The sequence below is a fragment of the Anas acuta genome, chromosome 10, assembly GCF_963932015.1.
Source record: "Anas acuta chromosome 10, bAnaAcu1.1, whole genome shotgun sequence".
Taxonomy (NCBI): Eukaryota; Metazoa; Chordata; class Aves; order Anseriformes; family Anatidae; genus Anas; species Anas acuta.
The window spans coordinates 976,310-985,202 of record NC_088988.1 but is presented as its reverse complement, the minus strand read 5'-3'; the positions used below and the strand labels follow the sequence as shown (position 1 = coordinate 985,202).

At 45.3% G+C, this 8,893-nt stretch overlaps 1 long non-coding RNA gene across 1 annotated transcript in view; it reads left to right on the top strand.

Annotated features, from left to right (window-relative positions):
* Positions 1-8,893, top strand: part of LOC137862033 (uncharacterized) — a 106,097-nt gene that overhangs the window by 64,837 nt on the left and 32,367 nt on the right. The window lies entirely within an intron of this gene.

Below are 8,893 nucleotides of genomic sequence, written 5' to 3'. Positions count from 1 at the left end.
TTAATAAGTGCTTTGAGAGACCTTAAACAAGAAAATACTTTTAGATAAAATTCAATTAGGTCACACACATTCTCTGTTGGCAATAAGCAAGGGTATGGAAGTGTGCTGCTCCGTGATCAGTTCAGGGATTTGCATGGAACAGGTCCTGCAAAATTCTTCCTCTGCATAATCAATAATTGTGCCTCACTCCACCGTTGGACAGGTGTCTTTTGGGTTGTGCAGATGTGGCTGGGAGAGCCGTGAATATCTCTGAGGTGCATGCAGAAGCTCGCAGATGTGCTTGGGCTGGGCTGTAAGCCACACGCTGCAGGCTAAGGCTGGGCAAGGCCCCGTGCTGCTTTCCTGGGGCCGGCTGCTGCAAACGACCACGAGTGAAATGTGTGAGCAAAGTGTCTTCTCCTCACCACTCCCTTTCAAACTAAATCAAAAACTTTTTACAAGATTTGGGGGAGTTTTATTTCCATTCCCTACATTCCTCCTTCATTTCTGCCCCTTTGCTCCCCAGGCTCCCTGTCCTTCCTCGTCTTGTTTCTGGCAGTGAGAGAGTCCACAGATGTTCTCAGGTCAGATTCACCCTGATCCTTCGTAATTTCTCTGGACACCTTGGTGAAACTCACCCTTGCTCTGCACAGGGGGACTTTTGCCCAGCTGGGTGCCCCCATGCAGCAGCACACAGACCACGGTGCCCATCCAGGCAGCTTAGGACAGCCAGACCCCTGCAGAGCATCTTGGTGCCCTCGTGGCCCTTACGCTGTGCTCACGGGCTGGCGGGCAGACAGTGCCCGTCACAGGGGGTAGCTCTCATTAACTGGCAGCTGAAAGCCTCTGCTCTTGTGTTTGGAAATGCTGTGGCCTGTGAGTGTGCTGTGAAAGGAGGCCCAAATAAATCACACTACAGTAGCCTGGAGAAGAGGTCACAAATCTTTTTGAAGAAGAAAAGAGCCACTTCTGTCCACTGCTGAAACATGAACTGCCACATGTATCCTGTTATAAAAAATGAATTCCACGTTGGAAAACTTATCGACATGTTTGGGCACAGCTCATAGGCAGGGAGAGCTACTAACACTCAGATGACACCTTCCAGATGTTCTCCCTTCAACAATTATCAGTCTTCTCCAGGCCGGCTTGCTGCTCCACAGATATCCCGTGGCAGATGGGATGACAGCTGCCGATGGGCATTGACAGCTTTGGCAGAGATGGGAATATTTGGGCTGGTTAAATAAGTACTGAGTAGTTTGTGTTATCCATCATTACGTGGCTAAAATGAAGGAGAAGGGACAGAGTTCAGAGCTCGCACCTTGAGGATGCTGTCCCTCCACTCCTCCCTGGGGAAAGCAGAACTTCCCACCCAGGCTTCTGTTCTCCCAGCCCATGGTGTAGGTGTGGACCTCCGTGCACATGTGCACATGGAGCTGTGAGCAGCTTTTAGAGGTGGTGATGTAGCAGATCGTCAACTGCCATGAGTATTGGGGAGAGAAAAATGGCTATGACAGGCTGAAGTCTGTTACCAAATTAATGGAAAGCATGAGAAGGTGAGTTGTACCCCCCTCCCCATGCTCACATATGAGTTATTTCAGTGATGCTGTTTGGTTCCTGCTGTTCTGCTGAATGCAGAATCCCCACGGTGCTCCCAGAGTCTCGCCCTGGAGCCCGCAGCCCCGTTCCTGTTAATGCCCAAGGGGCTGCCCCGGCTGCCCATCTGCCACTGCCATGGGTCACCAGCTGCTGCAGAGTTCAGGTGCAAGCAGAAAGTTAAATAAGTATTTTCCCCAGGCAGATGAAGAAGACGAAAAATGTGTGCTACCAAATGACAGGTGAATCTCTTTGTAAAGATGTTTTGGAGATGAAACACAAAAAACGCCGCTTACGTGGGTCTTTTGTTTTACAGAACATGTACAAGCACCGTGAGCAGCTACAGGAAAGCCCATGGAAGGGATTAGCTTTAATATGTGAGCTGAGCTGACAAAAAGGGAGCTATCGATTTTATCAGGAAATAATCTGATGTCTCACCTGGGCTCGCAGTGCCTGGCCCTCTCCTCACTTATTTGTCCTCTGGGAAGTAGAAGAACAGAGGAAGAGAAGAACTTAGTTTTCAAGAAAAAAGAAAAAAAAGAAAAAGAAGACAAAATTAAGTTCACTTAGAACCTTTGGAATATGCCCCAAACTAACATTCCTCAAACATTAAATTTTTGGGGTACAGATTTGTCACTCTTTTGATTACCGTTAATTATGTTTTGCTGTTTGTGACTTGAGGCTTATGATGTCATTTCATGTTTATCTGTGAATGAACCTGGGTATAACATAATGCGAACATGACAAAGTGTGATGGAATGCCAAAAGCTAAAGAGAAACATATGACTTCTGGACTGAATACCTGCTTTACCCTAGTATCTAATAAGAAAAAAGCTGGGATGTGGAAACAGGGTGAACAGTAAGAAGAGAAAAAAATTTGGCACGTCTTTTGTTGAAATTCAATCCTCTCCCTCCCTACTATGCCCAGAAACCATCTGCAAACTTTTCAATCATTTTTTAGGATACAGTGAATTTTATCATAATTTTGTCAAACAAAACCATATGTGCTTTTTCTATTGACAACATAGAATAACAAAATCATATTTGTTCAGACCACAAGGCAGGTAATAAATAACTGTGGACACACTGGTACAACTTAAGGTTTTTCAGAAAAAAAGTACTGAATATTACCAAAAAATTTAATTTGGGAGGTAAAGTAAACTTCTGAAGAGAAAACCATCTGAGAAAAAGCTTGTGGCTCAATAACTTTCCCCTTCCTGTTAGACCAATTCTAGCTCGGTGTCCTGAGGCCATAATAAAATGAGATCTTCTACCGACCGCCCTCGTATGTGCGTGGTGTGGATGCACATGCGAAGTGCAGGTAACAGTTACGGCATGTTCCTGCTGTGCACAAAGTCACAGACGTTATTGCACTTGGCCATTTGGGCTCATGCTGGCCGTTACTTGGAGGGGTTTGAGTCCCTGAGGCGAAAAGATTAAATGTGAATTGAAGTAATTTAGGTCACACTTCCTCCTAATTCACCGGCCATGAAATACCTTCGTTACTGATATCGGACAAGCTAGTCTTTCAGGTGTGACCAAGTATTGCTATAATAATGGAAAAATCTTCAGTCTAGAGCATCAGGATAGTCCTGTTCTGGATAGCTTTGGTGGCAAGAAATAATTGTTCCTACTTTGGGTCTAAAAGTGCAAAAATGTGGTACACAAAGAGATGCCTAAAGTAGTGTAGAGAAGTTAGTGTTTTTATGTATTTATTTATTTCTGGTAGAAGTTAAGTTCACATGAAACTCTTCCCTGTGTAGGGGTGTATGTGTCTGCATGGAGAAATCTGCAGCAAACAGAAGTGGACTCAACTTCTAATCACCAAATTCAAGTGGGGAATGTGGCACAGATATTTTAATGATAGTTGTTAACCACTTGAAGTTTAGCAAAGGATCTGGTAAATTCTTCATCTCAGGCTATGTGTAACTTGGACAGGAAATTTCCCTGGTCAGTGCTTTAACAAGCCTTTGAGCTCAAAGGATGAAAATTATTAGGGTGTAGTTATTCTGAAGTTTGGATCAAGTGATTTAAAAAAAAATGATGAATTCATGTGTAGACAAACATATGGTTTGAATATGACTATATATATATTACATTAATAAACATGTAATTGTCATTGTGTTAACAGTGATAAACAGCCTTATTTTTTTAAAGTAATGCCTCATTAAGGTTGAGCTGGGGACTTGGTTGGATCTTCGCCACTTGACTTTGCACCATTGCTTTTTACCTGTACGTTAAAGTGGATGCAGAAGAGCTCTGCTGCAGACAGGTCAGAGATCTGATGATGAAAAGCTACGGCTAAACTTCCCCTATTAGCAACATTATTATTCCCCCCTTGCTGTATTCAGTTTAGTACTTCCTTGCTTGTTGTCATTAGCTGCAGCAGAGGATTCTGCCATATTGTTTTCATTGTTGTTTTTATATAATGAGATAAACAGAAAGACACAATCCTTGGTCTGAAGAGTCTGCTATTAAAGCCGTGCGTATCCATTACGATACCCCAAGGCTTCAGCTTGGATGTGGCCTCACAGTCATGCACTGCATGCCTCGAAATGTTCCTGGTCTAAAAGGCGAGAAGGAGAGGGAAGAATGTGATATAATTTTGAAGCAATGATAATGGTAAAATAATTAACAGACTTTACAGGTCTTTAAAGTCTTCCTGCTAAGGTTCTTGATGATCTTAACAAATAATCAATTAAAGCCGTCTGAGATTAGTGAGTATTATTATCCCTGGTTTATGGATTAGGTGACTGAGGTACAAAGGGATTAAATTCTCAGCCCCGTATCTTCTGCCCAGGTTAGCCTTCCTCCTGCCCCAGACCCTCTTAAACATCACATAAATGCCAGCACGCAACAAGGCACAAGGGCAGGTTCTGAAGCATTTTTAGGGTGACATGAGAGAGAGTCAGGGAAACCTGGCTGTCTGCAGTTTGGGCTTTCATCCATTAGCTCCTGTCTTTGCCTGTTTTAGCCTCATTTCTCAGAATAGTTGTAGCAAATCCCATCCCATCCCATCCCATCCCATCCCAAAGCCTGGGGGCAATGGTCGGAGGGAAGCCAGTGGTGGCAGGAGGTGGAGGAGAGCACCTCCTCCATGGGAGGCAAGGCATGCACGTGGTGATGAGGTGGAGCTGGCAGTGGCACCCACTGCAGCCGGGCAACCAGCAGGCCTCGTGCTTCTTGCCCCTCACTGCTGGCAGCAGGAGCAGGCAGCTGTGCCCGCAGCAGCAGCTCTGCAGAGATGCTGGCTGTGACTGCGTGCACTTGGCCAGGGCTCTCTGTCCAAGGAAAACCTCCCGGAGGAGGTGACCCTCCTGCACTGGGCTGTGCGCACCCGATTAGAGCTGTGGCTCGCCTCCTGAGCTGCAACAAACTACCTTTGGGCCCGATGCTGAACCTTCTGCACAGCTGCTCCGGGAAAGAGGGCTTTCTGGTTGAACTTATTGCACTACAAAAGGGATTGTTTGAAATACACTTTAGCTGGCAAATCAGCATTGCCAGGAGATTTAGGGGAAATGCGGAGGCTGTCTGGTTTGTGAAAGGTGCATTGGAAACATCCAAAAGTTTTTGGTGCAAATTGTAGCAGAGATGATGTTCCCCCACAACAGGTACTCCGTTTTCCATTCCTTTTTTACTATTTTCTGAAATAATTTCTTCTGCCTCCTTGTTTTTGTGGTAATGGAAGACAATGCTTGCTCTGGCACTGACGTGCAGTCCCTTTTCTTAGGAAATCTAGACTTTTCATGCCCAAGCACCTGTGCTCCAGGTTTCCTTCTGGACAGGTTGCAGGGTGGGATGCACCTTCTGTTCTGCAGTGGAAATCACTTTGTTTTTGTTTCTGAAGAAGCCTCACTAATGCCTAATTTCCAGGTAGAGGAGAAACTTATTTTTTCTCCCTTTTTGAACACTGATTATGGAGTATCTCATAACTGTTTTTTGTAATGTGCTTGAACTACAGAACCCATGACTTCTTTCAGAGATCACCTCCATGTCTCTCTTTGCCAGTGTTGTAAATTCAGGCAGTTGCTTTTTTTTTTTCTTTTTTTTTTTTTCTTTTTTTCTCTTCAATATTTTAATATTGCATCTAATATTTAACAAGTATAGAAATGATGAAAATGCTACTGACTGTGTGACAGAACTGTGAATTGAATGTAGGCTGCTAAGAATCTTTTTTTTTTTTTAAACAGATTAGTGTTTTTTTTTTTATTAAATAAAATAAAAAAATAAGCAGAAACTGCTACTGCAGCAGGAAAGTAACTTCAAGAGGTTATGTGCTTTGCAGGTCTAGGTGTTAATAAACACTAGAATACTATTTTCAGTACAGTTTAAAGAAAAATGTGATTACAGTTTCTTTCACAGCCACCTTGGTTTGGAGGGCAGAGTTTTAAAAAAGCACCTTCTGCGTTCAGCAACCAGATCGCAATCCCATCGGGCAGCTCCTCCAGTGAGCACGGGGTGCAGTGCTAACAGGGCGAGGGCCAGGAAGGGAAGCTTAGTTGAAGAAAGTGCTACTTAAAGTAAATGCTAATGATTTAAAATGTTATTCCTTCTGTGCTTTTAGAAAAGGAAAAAAAAGGGGGTGTGTGTGGGGGGAAGTAATAAAGGCTCCCAGCCTGTACCTCATCTCCAGTCACTCCAGTGAAATTCCCAAGAGAGCATCCAGGCTCCCCTCTCCCCCTCTTTAAAAATGGTGGACCTGGAACCACTTACAAGAGAGGCTTAATAAGAGGCAAATGTGTTTTATATTTTGTATCTTGTTAAGTGAAAAAAGATGGATTCTCACAAGTAGTCTCCTGGTGCAGATTTGAGTGGTCTATGCATGCAAATGTTGTGATGCTTCGTCTGCTAACATCCCCTTACAGTCCCCCTTGGCCACTTAAAATCCCACCCCCCCAGAGCAAGCAGAGATGAAATTGCTTCATTTGTACAATGGATCTGCAGATCTAGGAAACTTGTTTCTATCTGATTTGCTGATAATTTACTCCTCATTTATTTTTTTTTTCTCTTCTCTCCCTGCTCCCCCCCGACTGAAACAAAACAGTGTCTCAGCTCACATCTCTTCCCTGAGGAGGGAGGAATTGTTTCACTGGGCTGAGAGTTATGATTGAAAGCAACAGAAAAAATTAAAAAAGACATGTACCAAGATGGCACATTTACTAGAGGACAAGAAGAAAAAACCCTTTGCATTTGAAAACTAGTAGTAAAACTTGTAATTTACATTCCCACTTGCTGAAAAATCTGCTAGAAAAATGTAACTATTAAAAATATACAGCATGTTATGCGTATGTGTGTGTTGAACAGCGAGACGTATTCCCCTTCTGATAATCTTTTTTATGACCTTTTGGTGCAAGATAGTGCCATGCTTACTGTCTGCTTTCACTATTCAGTGTTGAGGAAACGCATTATATTTTTCTTTGATCCAGAGATCTGGATTGCTAAAACTGATGGCCACAATTAAAGACAGTCCTGCTGAAAACCTGACCTCTGTCTGCTCTCAACTTCATGTAAACTTTTCAATATGGATGTAATTTGGTATTAAATTACCCGTGCTTTATTGCTTTTTAGCACAGCTCTGTCCTGTTGCCTTTTAAAAATATAAAGGGTAACATAAAAGAAAAATTGCAGTGCATCTGCTTAATTATGTAATTATATACTTGTTTTCTTACATTTAGAAACCTTTTTGGATGCGTTGTCTATAGAAAAGCTGCAATACTTGAGGTGAATTACTTTTCTGTGTTCTCGGAGCATATCCAGACCAGAACGTGTAACTGCAGTCGAGGCTGGCGCTCAGGCACGCTGCCTCCTTGGGCCAGCCCCGCGAGCCTGTGAGGCTTTCCCCGACCTCGCAGGTGACATCAGCCCGTGGCTTTCACTCTGTGGTCTTGTAGGCCTTCTGTCTGAATGAGGACTAAACTCCTCAGCTTTAGGAGATCACTGAAATCACGTCCAATGTGATTGGAAAGGACTAGGAGGCATCAACTAATCTCTCACCACTTTTATTCTTTATTTTTTAAAGTGGAATATAGCGGCCAGCAGCCAATGGGCTCCTGTTATCTTGTGCCAGCTGCCGCTGTCAGCACTCATGTCTGCAGCCAGCTCCTCCTTTGTCTGGGCCAGTGAAGCTCTGGGCGTGCTGCATGGTTGGACGCCTGGCTCCTTGGGTGTCTTGTCCAAACGTCCTCACCCACCTGCACCTCCCTGGTGAACCCTGTGCACCAGATGAAGGTGCCTTCCTGCATATGCTCAGGAATCACGTATGCCTGAAATTTTCATTTTTCTTGTGGCCGCGGCCCTCATGTGCGGTGTAGTACATTTATTAGCAGACAAGAAAATTGCTGTACATCTGAAAAACAGCACTAAAATTGCTCCCTTCTGCTCACTGCTTGAGGGCTTCTCCAGCCTTTCTCAGCACAGCTTGATGCTTCTGGCCCTCTCCTCATCGCTTCCCAGGCCATTTTGCAGTTTGCTTGGTGTGTCGGTGCTCACCCAGCCAGCTGCAACAACGTCTACCTTCCCCAGCATGGGGAGAAAAGTCAGTGCGCCAGGGCCTTGGGCAAGTGCTGTCCCAGGTGACTGCGCATCAACTGCTGGATTTGCACCTCCTCGTGTGAGAAGCTGTGGGCTGCTTGCAGGCAAAGCGTGCTGTTCTGCAAACCTGAGACGTGCAGCCTCTCCTGTAGCGAACACTGGTACTCGATATGACAAAATGCATCTATCCGCATTTAATTGAGCTTCACTTCTATCTAGAAAACCTCATGTCAGTGTGCTTCAGCTGCGCCTAACCGTGCCCACGAACGGGCATCCCCCGGATGGCACCCCGCTGAACATGGGACCGCCCCCGTGAGGTGTGGGGAAGCGACCCTGGGCTGCTGAGGCACAGCAGCGTCTCTGCGAGCAGACCGGGGCGGCTGGCTGGGACATCTGTTTCTCCTCAACCTGTAACACAAGGAGGAGGTTGAACTGGAGGTGGGTTTTGCGCTGCTCGAGCACATGTGGGAGATGGCAGCGCTCCAGGCGAGGGGAGGACTGCGCCTGCCGGGCCCGCAGCCCCGCCAGCCTCGGGCCTGCCGAGGAGCTGGAGCCTGCTGCGAGGACGGTGCCTCTGCGGGGCTGCGTTATTGCACAAATGTTTACAAGCCTCTAGTGCCTTTTAAGAATGAAATGAGTGGGGAGGAAATTCCTTTGTTAAACTCCTCATATCACTGTTACTTGGGCCGATTGGGATGGGGAATAACCCCTGATAAAGGACGGCCTATGCAGGTTCCTTGGGCGGAGGCTTTGAGCGCTAGCAAAAGCTCAGGAGGGGGAGGTCCAGCAA